We start from the raw sequence: 18495 nt of genomic DNA, 5'->3' as shown, positions 1-18495 counted from the left end.
CCTGCAAGTCCCCATTCTCCAATATAGTAAAAAGACGCCAGCATGGAACTGCAAAACTAGAATTTATCAATAACTCTTATTTGTATAGAACTGGATCAGAACCAAGGTTTCCTCCCCCACTTGAGGGTTTAATCAAATCATATCTAGTGTGATGGTATGTGGGATCGGGCTTAGTGCTAACTACATTTTGTAGCACTTTAGACCCACTGTTAACACATATATTACTGAACTTCGTAACTTTACATAAGGTTCAAGCACAGCACTAAAAAATTAAAATCAGCTAAAACAGTTTACAGTCAGAATAATAGGTGTGTCTTAAAGAGCATGGTAAAGAGATGTGCCTTCAGCTTATGTCATAAGCCATCAAATGATGAACTTGGATTCACCTCTGTGAATTCCACAATTTAGGAGCTGTCACAGAGAATGTTCTCTCCTGGGACCCCATCCCCTGATACTCTAAGGGGGCTGAAATTACCAAGAGGGCCTCTGCTGATTTTAGCACTGGAGAGTGTCTGTAGGGAAGGAGGTATTTTCTTCAGATATTTGGGGACGAAGTTGTTTAGGATTTTAAACATTAGTGCATGTATATATCAGCTGAGTAGAACACACACACTGTTCCAGTGGGTTCTAGTCCATGAAAGCTTATGCCACAATAAAACAAGACTTTTTACAGTGTCTTAAGCCTCTTCCTATGTTTAGCGCTGCTGCTACTCTCCTACAAAGTCTCTCATTTCTGTTACAAGGAATTTGGCATCTGGACAGCAGAGAGCAGTCTTGCAGCTCTTTTCAAGTTGCCAGGGCAGACAAGTGTGCAGAACATAAATTAAGCATTTGCTACATTTTTATTATCTTTGAGCATTTCCTCTACCAGCTGAGTACAGTAGTTGCTTGACGTATGTACTACGTGTACGGCAGCTTGTGTCATGTCAAATCCAGCCTTCTGAATGCAGAAATCTTAAGGCTTGAATTCTAAGTGTAGTTGCACGCACGAAGACCCCATTGAACTCATTGGAACTGACTTTGGAGTTAAATTTGCTCAAGTTGGTGTTGTAATAAGGCTGCATTTTCAATGGCCCCTGCATAGCCCGTTCTTGGTCTCCTTTTTGCTTTCCTCCTCGATTTGTAGCCCCTTAAACTCCTGCCATTCAGAAGCCAAAAGTGGAAAATGCAATTAATATTTCCCGCTACTTTGGACTGTCTCAAGTAATGGGAAAGTCCAGTGTACTCAGAAGGAATCATTTCCTTGTAGATTACAATGCATAAAGTTAGTTAGTCTCCAAGCATTATAGTCTTATGAGTGGCAATGGCTTTCCATAAGGCAAGCTGAAGCAGCAGACTTTGGATGTCCTCAAGGGCAGGAGAGGGGGAGGCAGATTTCTCATCCATGGCTCTTACCTAGAGCACAGTAGCTTCTCTCGCTGTCAGGAGCTGCTGGGGCTACAGAAGTGGACCCCTGGCTCTGCACAGCTGCCACATGGGGTTGAGCCACTAGGGCAGAGATGGAGACTTTGTGGCTGCCAGTCATTGCACAATTTCTGCCATCTCCAGTCAGCGTAACCAGTAGCTCTGCAACAACTGGATGAAGTCCCACAGGTCCCCATGCCTGTGCTAGGGTTATAAACTGGAGTGTCTCCCTAAGTGGTAAAGGCTTTCCAAGTCACATGGCTTGCTGTAGTCTCACTGCAGCAGCAGCAGCAGCAGCAACAACAACAACAACAATTTTATTTATACCCCACCCATCTGGCTGGGTTTCCCCAGTCACAACAGCAACAATTTTATTTATACCCCACCCATCTGGCTGGGTTTCCCCAGTCACTCTGGGCTGTTGCTAGCAGAATAGTAAAAACATGATAAAACATCAAACATAAAAAACTTCCCTAAACAAGGCTGCCTTCAGATGCCTTCCAAAAGTCAGATAGTTGTTTATTTCCTTGACATCTGAAGGAAGGGTGTTCCACAGGGAGGGCACCACTACCGAAAAGCACTGGTTCCCTGTAACTTTGCTTCTCACAGTGAGAGAACCAGCAGAAGACTCTCGGAGGAGGAACTCAGTGTCCAGGATGAGTGATGGGGGTGGGAGGCGCTCTTTCAGGTATACTAAGGAAGAGCTGTAATAATGGTTTCTGGTTCAGGCTGAGACTTTACGTATGCAATACTAGTCTTTTCTGGGCCTGGCTTGGCTCTTGAGCCCCACTGGATGGCTGCTGCCTGTTACTCAGCTCTGGCAGTTTCACAAGTGAAACCTGCAACAAAATGCTGCAGCGGGATCCTGTTTAGGATTCCAGCCACCCCAAACCTTTTTCCCATTCCACCCTAGTTTTCTGTTTCTCCTCCAATAGCCATCATTCTGTGGCCACTGAGCATGCTCAGCCCTCATAGAGCTGTTTCTGGGAGTTCCCCCTAGGGTTTTTTTAAAAATGTAGTTCTGCAAGCCTTGGGTTTGCCTGCTGCTACCACCTTCCAATTTGTTTTCATGGCTTTGGCTACCAAAGGGTCTACAATCTGAGAAGAAGTACAGGAAAGTGCTCCCTGTTGGTTATGTTACCAAATAGCAAGAGTAAAAGGTAAAGGTCCAGTCGTGGCCGACTCTGGGGTTGCGGCGCTCATCTTGCTTTATTGGCCGAGGGAGCCGGTGAACAGTTTCCGGGTCATGTGGCCACCATGACTAAGCCGCTTCTGGCGAACCAGAGCAGCACACGGAAACGCTGTTTACCTTCCCGCTGGAGCGGTACCTATTTATCTACTTGCACTTTGACGTGCTTTCAAACTGCTAGGTTGGCAGGATCAGAGACCGAGCTACGGGAGCTCACCCCGTTGCGGGGATTCGAACTGCTGACCTTCTGATTGGCAAGCCCTAGGCTCTGTGGTTTAACCCACAGCACCACCCGCGTCCCTTGATAGCAAGAGAGTGGACTGTTATTTAGATTTTGCACCAAAACAGCCCTCTGTGTCAGGGTCCCCTGACATAGGGACTCTGTGGCCTTCCAGGTGTTGCTGCACTACAGCTCCCATTGCCATGAAAGACTGGAGTCCAACAATATCTAGAGGGACAAAGTTCCCCATCCATGACCCAAATGATGTCGGAGGGGATGACTTTTCTCCCTTTCACCACCCCTGCTGTAAGAAACAACCAACAACAGCCATCTCAGAACCAAAAGGAATTTCAGCACCCACAACCAGGTGCCACGCTGAGCTGTCAAGATCTGCAGCGGAGGCAAACAACTGTAATTTGGGAAGCAGAACCACAGAAGAGTGTAAACGTGGGAGCCTTAATTGCCTTACCCTTTTTTCCTCAAAGCCCAGGGTTGTGATGATGGGAAATAATCCTCAGGAACGGATATTGGTAACTCCCTGTGAAAGATGTGGGTTTTTTGCCACCCACCTCACGACCTCTGGCTTCTAGGCAGCTGACGCACACTTCTGAAACTTGCCTGTGTCTTTATGCAACCACAAAGTTAAAACACATTATTTACCTTTCAGTAAAACTCTCAAGGTGACACAACAGATGATCAGGGCCTGGAAGAGGTATGGGGAATGGGGTTTTTTTTGGAGGAGCATTGGCATATAACCCAGTTTTTAACTGACAGTGGCAACAGCTGGAAGGAAGATGATATGCAGGCTGTTTTGTGAGAACGGGAAATAGTTTGGATTAAAGACTGGATACCCACCTTTCTGGGAGTTCAAAGCATGGTCCTAGTGTGGTCCAAGTGTTTAACTATTTGGTATACTTTGCGACCAACCAACCCCGCTACTCCTTGAGACAGAAGTCCAAGCAGAATGCAGTTTTCCAAAAAGGTGTAAAATAGATCCAGTTACAGATAGGTAGCCGTGTTGGTCTGCCATAGTCAAAATAAAAAAGTTCCTTCCAGTAGCACCTTAAAGACCAACTAAGTTAGTTCTTGGTATGAGCTTTCGTGTGCATGCACACTTCATGCACACGAAAGCTCATACCAAGAACTAACTTAGTTGGTCTTTAAGGTGCTATTGGAAGGAACTTTTTTATTTTGTGTAAAATAGAGGCAGTGATCTACCTGGTTCTGGAGCTGGTAAATAGGGCCAAATGGTCCTGATGGTGAGATTCTACGCCTGGGAAAACCCCAATTAAAAACCATTTAAAATAATAATGTTTATTTCCCAGGGATCTGATGCTTCTCCCTAAACAAACATCCCTATTTTCATGTGGCTTGGGGGCTAAAGGGATCTCAGGCACCGCTGCCGTGAGTCTGGAGACAGATGGGACAATAGCTTTATCCAAAGGGTGTGAACTGCCACCTTTATCTGAATGCAGTGTGATAGCAACCCAAATCACTCAGCACTGGGCTGGGTCACAATTCTGTTGCTCTTCACTTGACTAAAACAGCTTCTGGAAAGGGGGAGGAAAAGGCACTCCCGTCTCCTTGTCTCACACCCCTTTTAAGAAGATTTGTCAGCAGCCTCTGAATATAATCGGTCTTTTCAAAAAGCTGCCATAGAATGATATTCTTATTAGGAAGACCAGCTAAAATGCTACAGAGCAGCAGATAAGCTTTTGAGAACTCTGGGACTCTTCCTTACGCTGGATGAATAATCAAAACAACCACCCTTTAAAAAGAAAAAGGTTGTGGGGCAGAGAGAGAACAGCTGTGCATGATGGAAAAGCCCCAAAGCCTGCAGTTTGTTACAGTCTTAAGATGGAGTGTAGGAGGTGTTGTGCATACTTAATTAGATTAGACTCTGCTGGATGCAAAATAGTTTTCAGATTGCATCAAGGAGTCCTGGGATTTATTTATTTTTTAAAAAAACAATAGCTGCCCCCCTTTTATTTTTAAAAATACAAAAGCCAACAAACTGAGAAAGCTAATACAAAAAGCAATTACAGTGAAAGCAGCAAGCTATGGATTGAGGCTGCGGACCTATGCACACTTACCTGGGAGTAAGTCCAACCGAACTCAAGTGGGACTAAGTTCTGTTCTGAGTAGACAAGCATTGAATTCACTGCTAGAAAAGGAACTGATAAATTAATTGTCAGCGGAGTAGCTATGCTAACAGTCCATAACAGCAAAACTACATCAGAAGAGGATTGTGGCAACTTATTTGTTTTACTTATTCCTAGGATTTCTTATATCCTGCTATGCTGAAGGTATACAATTCCACAGTGGGTTACCACAATACAGTTATAGAAAGAAATCAAAGTTATAATTTTGCAACATACAAATTCAGCAAAAGAGGTGGGTCTCCCAAAATAAAATACGTTAAATGTCAAAAGCCAGGAGAAAGAGTTGCGTTTTCAGTATATGATGAAAGCTGTACAATGAAGGTGGCAGATGCATCTCAGTGTTCCACACTTTAGGGGCTGCCACAGAAAAGGCCACAATTCCCAGTATGCCAGAACCCCTTTAAAGACTAACAGATTTAATACTTCTGTGCAAGCATTGGGGACAGCCCGTCAAATGTCATTGCTGTGTTGTTATTATAAGAGTGGCATCAATGCGCATGATGCTTTGTAACAAGCACTTGCTGGTCCTTGCTCCACGGAGCTTATAAGGTCTGACAGTGGGGAGGATGCACAGTGAGGGAGGCATGGAAGATGCAGAGAGAACAAGGGATGTACATGAGCAAATGCACATACTCCACACTTCTCTGTGCAGAAATCCAGCATTAAGTCCTTTGGGAGTGAACCGAAATCTAGCAGAGGCAGAGTTTGGCAGATCACACCTTCCATCTTGAGTCACTTGTAGTAGAGACTTAAAACTGCAGGTGAGAATGTGTATCCGCTGTTCATAAAAGAGGATGCATCCAGCCACCTCACGGGGAACCAGTTGGGCTTGCAATGGGGATTTGCACCCAGGTGTGAATCTATTTTCTCCAGCAACTCTCCTCTGCTGGATGTGAACAAATAAGTATTTGAAATAGTGACAGAATCATAGACTCAGAGAGTGGAGGGGCCCCTGTAGACCATCCATCTAGTCTAATCCAACCCCCAGCTTGATGCAGGAAATCTGCCGCTGAGCGTTCAGCCTCAACAGGTGGCCTGTTTGAAGGCCTTGAGCAAGTGAGAATCAGACTATGGCATCAATGCTTGTGACATCATCTGAAGCAAAGCGAGAAGTTCAACTATTGATTTCCCAAAGGTGGGTGTATGTGAAATCTAAGACTAGCCTGTTTAGTCCCATAAATTGCAAGAGAACCACCTGTCATTCCTATAGTCCCTCCAGTGTGAAATGAATGCAATAGCAATCCATTTCTCCGCACACACCCCAATAGAAGCATCTCTTTTAAAGCAGAGATAAGGAACCCTCTCTCTGGTTTTGGGTCGCTCCTCAGGCCACACCTCTTAGCAACCTCGATCCACACTCTCCTCAAGTGCATTTATCCATGGCAGACCTACATTTGGGGCGCTCTGAAGCTTCAGCTGTCATGGGGGCTGCTTCACAACCAGCAACAAGGTCTGGGGAGCCACTGTTATGTTCTTTGATGGGGTCATTCCATGACAGATCACCACACCTTCACAACATTGGTTCTAATCGGCTCTCAAACTTTGGGATTGTTGAAATACATACAACAAAAAATGAATCAATTTGAGTCGTGCCACTCAAATTGGGTCTGCTAGGCCTAAAAAGTTTAAGCAATGTGGATTAAAGTTGCTTCTGGGGCCCTGAATCTTAAGCTTCAAGAGTTTCATGGTAGGTCCACACCTGCACTTGGCTGACTGGAATGTGTTACTGTCTCTTCCTCACTTTGACACAGGATGGAGAAATGGTCTGGCTTTGGCATGGCTGGAATGAGGCCTACATTTACAGAGGTAACAGCTGTATCACTTGACCCATTTACCTCAGGTAGATTGTCTGTGAGGGAAAGTGGCACTCAAGGTTGCACACCCCTCTCTTAAAGCTATATTTTACCAGGGTAGCAGAGACAGTATTCAACCTCTTCTATCAAATAAATAATAACTTGTAATATATACCATGCCCATCTGGCTGGGTTGCTCTCTGTTGGCTTGAGGAGTATCATACAAGGATGTTGGAAGAAGGAATAATGTGTTGTTAATGACATGTTGGTGTTGCCTTCTCTTTAAGCAGGCCAAGATGGTGCACATCTTTTAACTTCACAGGTAGAATAAAGGAAGAGGGAATAGAATCATAGAGTTGGAAGAGACCACAAGGGCCATCGAGTCCAACCACCTGCCAAGCAGGAAACACCATCAGAGCACTCCTGACATATGATTGTCAAGCCTCTGCTTAAAGACCTCCAAAATAGGAGACTCCACCACACTCCTTGGCAGCAAATTCCACTGTCAAACAGCTCTTACTGTCAGGAAGTTCTTCCTAATGTTTAGGTGGAATCTTCTTTCTTGTAGTTTGGATCCATTGCTCAGTGTCCGCTTCTCTGGAGCAGCAGAAAAAAACCTTTCTCCCTCCTCTATGTGACATCCTTTTATATATTTGAACATGGCTATCATATCACCCCTTAACCTCCTCTTCTCCAGGCTAAACATGCCCAGCTCCCTTAGCCGTTCCTCATAAGGCATCATTTCCAGGCCTTTGACCCAAATGATTTTTGGGAATGATTGACCCAAGCTGAATAGGTGTTTGAACCTGTTCTCCCAGGTAGTAATCCAACACTGAAGGGATGACCTCTAATCAGGTCCTGGATTTAGCCTATTTTTAACTTGCTGAACTTCAAAGTTCACCCCTGAGAAGTGGGTGGTGCCCATCTTTAAAGGGTTAAAGTAAGTGGGATTATCTCACCGCTGATTAAATCAATGACCTATCAATGAGGATTTGAGATTGCGAGTCTGGATCAGAGATGATGTCAATAGGCCAGGGGCACTATACAGGCACTGTAACCTTCCAACAGTTTGACTTCACACCCAAAGGCACACCCCTCCATTGTCTCTGAAGACAGACGGATGCTAATATATATTACATATAGGGAGACTTTGGACCCTCTGACTCTGGGGAATTTTTTCCAAATCAAAATAAATTGAATACAGCAATTATTAAGAGATATGCCTCATCAAAGGCAATGGGATTTACTTTGCTGCCGTTTTGTTGCAGAAGATTAACACAGCTACCCACGAGTAGACATGCATAGGATTGCACTGACAATTAACCTTACAAGCCGCTTTCAAACATTATGTTCCAATGCACATCTACTCATAAATAAGTCCAACTTGAGGTCACAGCCACACCCTATGTTTAAAGCACTATTGTGTCACTTTAATGACCCATAGTTTCCCCCCCCAAGGAATTCTGGGAAATGTAGTTTGTTAAGGGTGCTGAGAATTGTTAGGAGATCCCCATTCCCCTCAGAAAGTTAAAAATCCCAGAATGGTTTAATAACCAATCCCTCTTCCCAGGGAACCTGGGGAATTGTAGCTGATTGTAGCTCTCAGCACCCTAAACAAACTACAGTTCCCAGGATTCTCTGGGGGAAGCCATGACTGTAAAAAGTGCTACAAGAGTACTTTAAATGCACATGGTTCAGTTGTGGCCCAAGGAGGAGACACCTGATATGTTTTAATTTGCTGGGAATTGTCAGAGCAAATAACTGAAAGTCACACTGTAGCACCCTGCTTGTGGTTAACGCTTAGCTGGAATGAAATATTCAACGCAGCAATAGAGAATTTAAAATAATTATTTATTTGTCAGACAAATAAATGAGAGGCACAGTGGTATATGGTTACCAAGCTCTGGCCTGGCCTCCTGCCATTATGGCCAGCACTTATATTCCCTTAATCCAGCCCCCTTTGCTCCTCCTTGGGCTGCCTCTGTCCAATCAGCCTGGTTGGATTTCCTATTGGCTGATTGCTATATCCAATCCTAAAAGATACACCCACATCCTCCTGTCCTTATAAGGAACACAAACAGCTATATATTGTTACATCTATAAATGACAAATAAGTAGTAATATATCTTACATGTGTCTCAACAAGGAATCTTAATTACCAGCTCACCTCTTGCCCTCCCTGCCCTATTGCCTTCTAAAACAAATGGTTAATCTTAAATTTTTATCTTAAACATATGTCAAGGATCTTGAGTTTCACATCAACATTGAAAGATATCCTTCATTTGAAGGTTTCTAAACAAATGTCTGGCAGCTAATATATCAGGACAGCATTTGATGGCGTCTTCTTGTCTGGCAAGAGGCTGGACTGGTGGCTGACTTAATTTCAAGATAAATACAACTCTTCTAGCATTTGTTAAATCCTTTGCATAATTACATTTAGGCCAACATATTTAATACACAACACAGATAGCCTCTTAAAAGGAATAAGGCCTTTTTAAAGTAGAGAGAGAAAGAAAGAAAAGGACTCAGTTTAAAACAGTTTCAAAAGAAGGCTCTTCAGTTCACATCCCCCCCTTCAGCAAGCTGCTTTTCCCATTATCTGTTTAAGGAAGAAACAGCTTTAAAAAGACTTCCCAGCTAGATGCTTTAAAAAGACTTCCCAGCTAGATGCTTTAAAAAGACTTCCCAGCTAGATGTTTTTTCTCCCATTTACCTCTGGCCTTAGAAAATACAGCTCAAGGTTTTAAGAGAGGCCCATGGTATCATTTTACTATTTGCCCATTCCTAATTATGTTTATCTCTGCCTTTGTTATCTTCTGTAACATGTAGGGTCAATGTCCTGCTTTTAGTCTGTAATTTCAGCTTTTATGACTTTGAGAATTGTTTTCTGCTATCAATCAAAAAGGGGGCCCCTTGTCTTAGGAGAATGGCCAAGGTTTTCTCTGCCTGGCATTGAAACATTTGAAAATCTTTTAGGCTCTCTCTAATATACAAGTCCTGATCAAACATTAATAAAATGCAGGCTTATGCCTGATGCCTCATTCCCCCCTTTCAAGCTCAAGGACCTTCGTCCCAAGTGTCCTTGATAGCTTGACCTTCATCATATTCCTGAGGTAAAGCTCTGTATAGGGCCATGATATGAGGTAGAGTTTCATTTGAAACCATCTTGCTAATTGTACTTCTAAAACATGAAATGATACATGGCATCATACATAAAACCATTACCACTACTGTCAAGAAAAACAAGCAAGACAATAGTATCCCTTTGAGTCCTGTGACATTAGGTAACCAATTGGTGAGCCATCCCATATCCCATCCTTCCCATGTTTGTACTGGGACATGTGCTATATTCTCCATCTTTGTGGCCAACACACGGATTGCCTCACCATTATCTGAAATGTTAAAGCAACAGGCATTCCCTGTCAAGTTCAAGACTCCACATAGGCCTCCCTGCTTGGCAAGTACATAATCCATTCCCATTTTCAGCTGCAAAATGGCGGCTCTACTTTCATCCAATTGTTGTGCAATAAGTCTCAAACTCCGGGCCGTTGCATTGGTTACAAGTTCCACTACTGCTTGCAATCGAATTATTCTGTTTAGATTATAAATAGGATCCCGTGCCCCTTGTATGAGCTCACCAGGATTCCAGGAGGCAGGATCATAATAGGCTATAATGCGCTCTGGTGGCCAATCATCAGTACCGCTCCAACTTTGGGTACTTCCTCCTGCTATATGAGAAATATCAGCGTTTCTTCGTGTACGCTTGGGCAAATTAGTAGGCATAATCCACATTGGTGGTAATACCCATCCCAGGAAACAAGTCCCACTCCATTTGGAGGGGAGTTTCTTGTATGCCCATTCTCCACATATCCACCACAACCATCGTGTCTGAGGTCTTTGGTACGTGGAGTACAGAAGGCGAAATAGCAAAAGAGGTAGAGAGTTCACAGTGCAGTATGTTAGATTGCCTTTTTCTGTCACAGTTATGTTCCATACCACTTTCCATGCATGAATAAAAGGAGGTGCACAGGGCAAGGCATCCCGAGTTCGATAGGTAGTATCGTGTGCCCAGGTATTCTTAATATTATCCCAAGTATAGTGACAATGAGAAGAGCCTATCATGGTAGAATCAGCTGCATCTGATGATTTATGTACACAGAATTCCCCTTGTACAGGTATAACTCGTAATGGTTTAGTTGAGTTCCATCCGGGGAAATTCTGTACTTCTGTTTGGTGTGGTATTTCGCTTACCATACCAATGGCATCTAATGGTATCGGTAATAAGGGCATACCTCCCTCTGAATCATCTGGCCCAAGAGAGCAAACAAGGCAATTGGTCCTATTTGCAACATTGGCTACCATTTCAGCTAAACCTACCCACATATTGTGGTCATGGTGGAATCCATATTTAGTCAATTTGGCCAGATTCAAGGACCCTTCCCCTTCCCAAGGGATCAGGATTAATAATAGAATCATGTTGATGTCTAGCATATGCATTCCTTCCACAAAAGATTACCTTATAGTGATAGCAAATAGATATTAGTCCCAATATAATTCCCCCAGTGACAGAAATGGGGAACCACCAAGACCAAAACATATATCCCGAGGATCCCCAATGAGTAATATCTCTGATAATTGTTCCACAAGGGGGTGGGCAGTCAATTAATTGTATAAGAGAATCTTTCCTTTCACAATCGCTGGTTCAGATGCTCCTCAAGCTTCAGGCGTGCGCAGGTCAGCCAGCTTCCAGGTTGTGGCTGCAGCAGGCCGGTCGTCTAATGTTGCCCGTGACCTAGCCCGTTCCCGGTAGGGCTAGATACAGGGGTTTTTGGAGAGAGTCAGTTTAAGAGGATTAGAGGGGTCACCTTTGCACGTCCAACTGCCTTCGGACTTCTTCAAACGAGAGTGATGAATCCAGGGGGTCACCTCAGCTACCTTCACCGCTGTTGGAGTAGAGAGCAAGACGGTGTAAGGTCCACGCCACTTAGGTGCAAGTGGATCACGTTTCCACTCTTTCACCCATACGCTATCGCCAGCCTGGAACTGATGAATCGGCTCGGCAATGCTGCACGGCGTGCGCTCGAGGACCCACCTGTTAAGAGAAACAAAAACACGGGAGAGAGATTGCACTTGTCCCTGTGTCACATGGTCTCCTATTTGTTTAAGATCAGCTGGAATATCCTGAACAAAGGAGGGCGGTCTCCCATACAGGAGCTCAAAAGGTGACAACTTAAGTCTTTTTGTGGGTGCACACCGAACACGAAACAGTGTTATGGGTAACACATCTACCCATCCCAATCCCGTTTCCTGGGTTAATTTTGCCAATTGGGTTTTCAGAGTCCGATTCATTCTTTCAGTTTTCCCTGAACTCTGAGGCCTATAGGCTGCATGCAGTCTCCATTTCACTTGTAGGACTCGACATACTTCTTGTACTACTTGATCAATGAACGCTGGCCCATTGTCACTTCCAATGCATCTAGGTAATCCAAACCTCGGGATCAATTCAGTGAGGAGTCTCTTAGTTACCTCTCGTGCCTTTTCAGTTCGGGTGGGAAAAGCTTCAACCCATCCGGTAAGAGTATCTACAAACACAAGGAGATACTTGAATCCCTTAGAAGGGACCAGCTCTGTGAAGTCCACAATTAGGCTTTCCATGGGGACATATCCCACATGTTGGATTCCAGGAGGTTGTACCGGTCCCTGCCTGGGATTGTTTTTAGCACAAAGAACACATTTCTGTGAAATGCAAGTTGCTAATTGTGATAGGTTAATAATATACAACTTCCGACTGAGACTCTCTCTGGTTGCAGTACCACCAAGGTGAGTAGATTCATGATAATTTCTTACAATTGTGCCTGCTAGATGATGAGGTACATAAATCCTATTGTCTGGCAGGATCATCCAACCGTCCTTCACAACTGCTCCTTCCTGTTCAGCCCACTTCCTCTCTTCTGGGGTATAGTGAGGTTTAACTTCTTCTGGAGCTACCTCTGGTATGAGGGCTGCTATAAATCCTCCCACAGGCTTTTGGGCTGCCTCTCGGGCTGCTTTGTCAGCAGCATGATTTCCTCTGGTTATTGGATCCCTTCCTCGTCCATGACCTTTGCAGTGCATTACAGCAATCTGTTCTGGAGCCCATACTGCTTCTAACAGGATTTCTACTTCAGGTCCATATTTCAAGGCCTTCCCGTGGGCTCCTATTAGACCTCTTTCTTTCCATAGAGCACCATGTGCATGCAGGGTTAAGAAGGCATATTTAGAATCAGTATAGATGTTTGCCTTACATCCGGCTGCCAATTGCAGAGCTCTAGTTAAACCTATAAGTTCAGCTTTTTGTGCTGAGGTGCCAGCAGGCAAAGCTTCAGCTTCCACAACTTCCTCATTGGTGACCACAGCATATCCTGCTCGTCTGGCACCTTCATGCAGGTAACTGCTACCATCAGTATAATATACAACATCTGGATTTTTCAATGGTACATCTTTCAGATCGGGTCTACTGGAATAAACTTCATCCATTATTTGGAGACAATCATGTGATTCTTCATCATCTACCTCTGGTAGGGGCAGCAAAGTCGCTGGATTGAGCATATTCACTACTCGTAGATGAATCCTGGGATTTTCACACAATAGGCCTTGGTACCTAGCCATCCTTGGGTTCGTTAGCCAATAACTACCCTTATATTCCATGAGTGTCAAAACAGCATGAGGTACATTCACATACATTGTCTGGCCGAAGGTAAATTTATCAGCTTCTTTGACAAGGCTTGCAGTGGCCGCTACTGCCCTTAGGCATGGAGGCCATCCTTTTGCTACTGAGTCCAATTGTTTTGACAAATAAGCTACTGGACGATTCCAACTTCCTAATCTCTGGGTCAGGACTGCCGCTGCAATCCCATTCTGTTCATGTACATACAGCTGAAAGGGTTTTTCCGAATTAGGCAGTCCAAGGGCTGGGGCCTCCATAAGTCGTTGTTTGATAACTAAAAAGGCTTGTTGCTGCTCAGGTCCCCATACAAATGGGTCCTTTTCTGCACCTCGAGTGCTTTCATGTAAGGGTTTGGCCAGACTGCTGAAATCAGGTATCCATAGTCTACAAAACCCTGCTGTTCCCAGGAATCCTCTGAGTTGTTTCCTTGTGGTAGGTTCCTTGATAAGGCAAATAGCTTCTTTCCTCTCTGGCCTCAATGCTCGTTGTTGGTGTGAGATGTCAAAGCCCAAATATTTGACCTTTTCTAAACATAACTGTGCCTTTTTCTGGGAAACTCGGTAGCCAGCTTGCCAGAGCAAGTGGAGCAGTTCCTCTGTACCTTCTTTACAGGTCTCAAAATCCTTTGCTGCTAGTATAAGGTCATCTACATATTGCAGAACCACCTTTTCTCCAGGTATTGAGGGGTAACTTGTTAGATCCTTCGCCAAGGCAGTGCCAAATAAAGTTGGGGAATTTTTGAATCCCTGGGGCAATCTCGTCCAAGTTAGCTGGCCTTTTGTTCCTGTCAAAGGGTCTTCCCACTGGAAGGCAAATATAGGTTGGCTCTGTGGTGCCAGCCGGCAACAGAAGAATGCATCTTTCAAGTCCAATACAGTAAAAAATGTTGCTTCTGGTGGGATCAAACTCAGCAGGGTGTATGGGTTTGGTACATTTGGGTGCAAGGTCTCGATAGCCTGGTTTACGAGCCTCAAGTCCTGCACTGGCCTGTATTCATCTGTCCCAGGTTTTCGAACAGGCAAAAGGGGTGTGTTCCACTCTGATTGGCAGGGCTTAAGCAGACCATATTTTAATAGGCGGTCCAAATGTTTCTGGATGCCCTCTGCTGCTCGCCGGGGTAAAGGATATTGCTTTACAGATACAGGGGTAGCCATAGGTTTTAAGGTTACTACAATTGGAGCTATATTCTTGGCCATTCCTGGTGGGCTATTTTCGGCCCATACTCCTGGTGGCACCTGTAGAGTTCGGAGGAGCTTGTTTAACTCTGTATCCAATGTGGGTTGGACTTGCAGGGCTGACATTAGGCGCCATGATTGTTCCTTAGGTACGGAGAGGGAAATTATTCCTGCTGCCTTTGATGGCAGTTTCATTTCTGGACCTCGAGGAGTGAAGGTGATTTGGGCCTGCAATTTGGACAGCATATCTCTACCTAAGAGAGGTATTGGACACTCAGGTATATACAAAAACTGATGGGTTAAACGATGTCCCCCAATCTGGCATTCCAAAGGTTGGAGGAAAGACCTCTTAGCTGACTGACCAGTGGCACTTTTAATGACTACACTTTTGGATGCCTTTTTCTGCAATAGTTCTGGGAGTACTGAGTATTCAGCCCCAGTATCAATCATAAAGTCTATTAAATGGCTTCCTAATTGAATCGTGACCGTGGGCTCCTGGAAGCCTAACTTTATGGAGTCCGGTCTTTCCTAGTCTTGGGTAAAATCCTCCTCTGCCAGTCCAATGACATTGTCCCTACTCCGTCCTTGTCCAGGTCTCTGATATCTTCCATCTCGAATCATTCCCCGTCCCCGTCCCTGGTTTCTTGGGCCGGAGCCTGGGCCTGGACCTGGGCCTGGGCGTACTTCTTCCAACCTCAGGGGTTCAGGACACTCCCGCTTCCAATGACCCTCCTTCTTGCAATTTGCACATTGATTCCTTCCCAGTGGTGGATTCCTTCCCCGCCCTCTTCCTCCATTTAAGGGGCGGTAGTCTTGCTTCACTGCTGTGGCTAGCATTACCATCTTTTCCTTCTGCCACTTCTTCTTCTCTTGTTTCTCAGCCTCATCCCTATTCCGATAAACTCGGCGTGCAATGGCCATAATTTGGCTCATCAGCATCCCTTCCCATCCTTCTGATTTCTGAATTTTCTTACGAATGTCAGAAGCGCACTGGGCCACAAATGTAGCAGTAATCATTCTGCTGTTTTCAGGGGCTTCAGGGTCAAAAGGAGTCCATATACGATAGGCTTCTTGCAGCCTCTCTAAAAAGTCTCCTGGACTCTCATTTGGTTTCTGTTCTACTTCTGAGACTTTAGACATATTAGTGGGCTTCTGGCATGCCCTGCGGATACCTTGCACAAGCGTCTGGCGATAGGTGGTAAGCCTGGCCAGGTGAATTACATTGTTTGGATCCCAATTAGGATCTTCCAAGGGAAAGTTGTCTTGGAGATGACGGTCAATATTAAAAATATTTCCCACTCTGGCCTGCTCACGCAAATATATCTGTGCCTTTTCAATTATGTCTCTCCTTTCCTCAGTGGTGAACAGAGTATTCAGGAGCTGGCGGCAATCTGTCCAAGTAGGACTATGAGTATTTATTATTGAAGTCACCAAGTCCATCATAGCCTGAGGTTTTTCTGCGAAAGATGGGGTGTGTGTTTTCCAATTCATCAGATCTGTAGTCGTGAATGGAATATATTGCAGGGTCGAAGTTCGAGGTGGCCTTGGTCCAGGTAGCCCGTTAACCAGCACAGGCTCCTCAAGTGCATCAAATACTCTTCTGAGAGGGGCTACTACGTGATCTTTCTCTTCGCTTTGCTCTAGGGGCCTTAAATCATAGGGGATGGTATTTGTCCCAAGGCGTTCTTTTAGCAGCTTTATACGCCTGGCTGTATTGCTTGCTGACCGATTAAGGTCTCCCTGTAACTTCTGTAATAATTCTCTAGGACTTGGATGTACAGGGGTTTGGGGTAGGCAATCAGTTGTTTCACTAAAAGAGACTGTAGATGGAGTTCTACTGGGACTCACAGATGGAATAACCACTTCTGCTTGGGCTTTATTATAGGCCTCCAATGCCTCCTGAAGATATTTATCATAATCTATCAAGGAATCAAGTTCTGTGACTCCAGCCCCATTATTCATTCCACTTTCTTGCCTTGGGGTTACAACTGGTGGAGTGTTTGGATTAGGCTCCCTTCGATGTGGAGCATAGGGTGGAGGTGGAAGCAGCTCTTCCTCTGGTCCCTCAAAAATGGGTTTGAGTTTATTTGGCAAGATTCCTTTTCTAGCTTCGGCTTTTACAGCCAATAATTTGCATCGTTGGACTTTGCATTCCCTTATCCATGGAGGATTTTTATTTAATGTGCTCAGCCAGGAATCTATATATGAAAATTGTTCTGGGCACCCTCCAATTTCTTTGGCGATGTTAGACCAAAGTTTGCTTACTAAATTTATATCAAAGGTTCCTTGAGATGGCCATTCAGTATTTTGCTTCGGCCACTCTAATTCACATAACGTTCTCAAGCGCTCTGGCGTCATTTTGACTCCATATGCCCCTGAGAAGGCTTTCTTAAAATTATTTAACATACATTCAAGAGGTGTATTTTCCCCTTTTGAACCCCCAACTCCCATTGTATGGCCCTGTGAAGTATCCACTCAGTCACTCACACACACGCTTCGTGGGTTTCCTTGCCCAGATGGAGTCGCCTCACTGGGAACCGAAGTACTACCCACTCCACACTCAGGTCAGCTACAGATTGCTCTGTACTTTCTCACACATACAATGCGCTGGATACTTCACCACACACTACCTCCCAACTTCCCCTTTTCCCCCACCAGACCACCATCTGATATACCCAACCACCTAGCGTACTCAGTTCCCACTTACTGAGACGCAGAAGTTTGATCAAGACTTCTCTTCCTCCCAATTAATTGGAGGGCCAAAACCCCTTTGTGCACTTACCCCTGGTTGGTTCCGTTTCCCCCCGGTCCGTCGCCGCCAGTGAGCAGGGTATCAGACAGACGAGACTTCTGCGTTCCCCCTGGAAAAATTTACCAGTGCGCGCTTGGGTAAGCAGTTTAGAGATCCTCTCTCTTGTACCCTGCTCAGTAGAGCGAAGGGGCTGCGTTCCAGCAGACCACTTATCCGAGTCACAGGGCACCATAAAATGTAGCACCCTGCTTGTGGTTAACGCTTAGCTGGAATGAAATATTCAACGCAGCAATAGAGAATTTAAAATAATTATTTATTTGTCAGACAAATAAATGAGAGGCACAGTGGTATATGGTTACCAAGCTCTGGCCTGGCCTCCTGCCATTATGGCCAGCACTTATATTCCCTTAATCCAGCCCCCTTTGCTCCTCCTTGGGCTGCCTCTGTCCAATCAGCCTGGTTGGATTTCCTATTGGCTGATTGCTATATCCAATCCTAAAAGATACACCCACATCCTCCTGTCCTTATAAGGAACACAAACAGCTATATATTGTTACATCTATAAATGACAAATAAGTAGTAATATATCTTACATGTGTCTCAACAAGGAATCTTAATTACCAGCTCACCTCTTGCCCTCCCTGCCCTATTGCCTTCTAAAACAAATGGTTAATCTTAAATTTTTATCTTAAACATATGTCAAGGATCTTGAGTTTCACATCAACATTGAAAGATATCCTTCATTTGAAGGTTTCTAAACAAATGTCTGGCAGCTAATATATCAGGACAGCATTTGATGGCGTCTTCTTGTCTGGCAAGAGGCTGGACTGGTGGCTGACTTAATTTCAAGATAAATACAACTCTTCTAGCATTTGTTAAATCCTTTGCATAATTACATTTAGGCCAACATATTTAATACACAACACAGATAGCCTCTTAAAAGGAATAAGGCCTTTTTAAAGTAGAGAGAGAAAGAAAGAAAAGGACTCAGTTTAAAACAGTTTCAAAAGAAGGCTCTTCAGTTCACATCCCCCCCTTCAGCAAGCTGCTTTTCCCATTATCTGTTTAAGGAAGAAACAGCTTTAAAAAGACTT

General features: G+C 44.5%; 1 long non-coding RNA gene across 1 annotated transcript; it reads right to left on the bottom strand.

Moving 5' to 3' along the window:
- Positions 1–1071: 1071 nt before the first annotated feature.
- LOC310709166 lies at positions 1072–4950 on the bottom strand. Its single transcript, XR_014527378.1, has 4 exons — positions 4907–4950; positions 4032–4086; positions 3283–3437; positions 1072–1138 (listed from the first exon to the last, which is right to left on the bottom strand). It is a non-coding gene; the product is annotated as an uncharacterized lncRNA (long non-coding RNA).
- Between the last annotated feature and the right edge of the window lie 13545 nt (positions 4951–18495).

Source organism: Podarcis liolepis (assembly GCF_965112155.1).
Source record: "Podarcis liolepis genome assembly, chromosome: 6".
NCBI lineage: Eukaryota > Metazoa > Chordata > Lepidosauria > Squamata > Lacertidae > Podarcis > Podarcis liolepis.
Note: the sequence above shows the minus strand (reverse complement) of the source record. Positions and strands in the feature narration are given on the sequence as shown.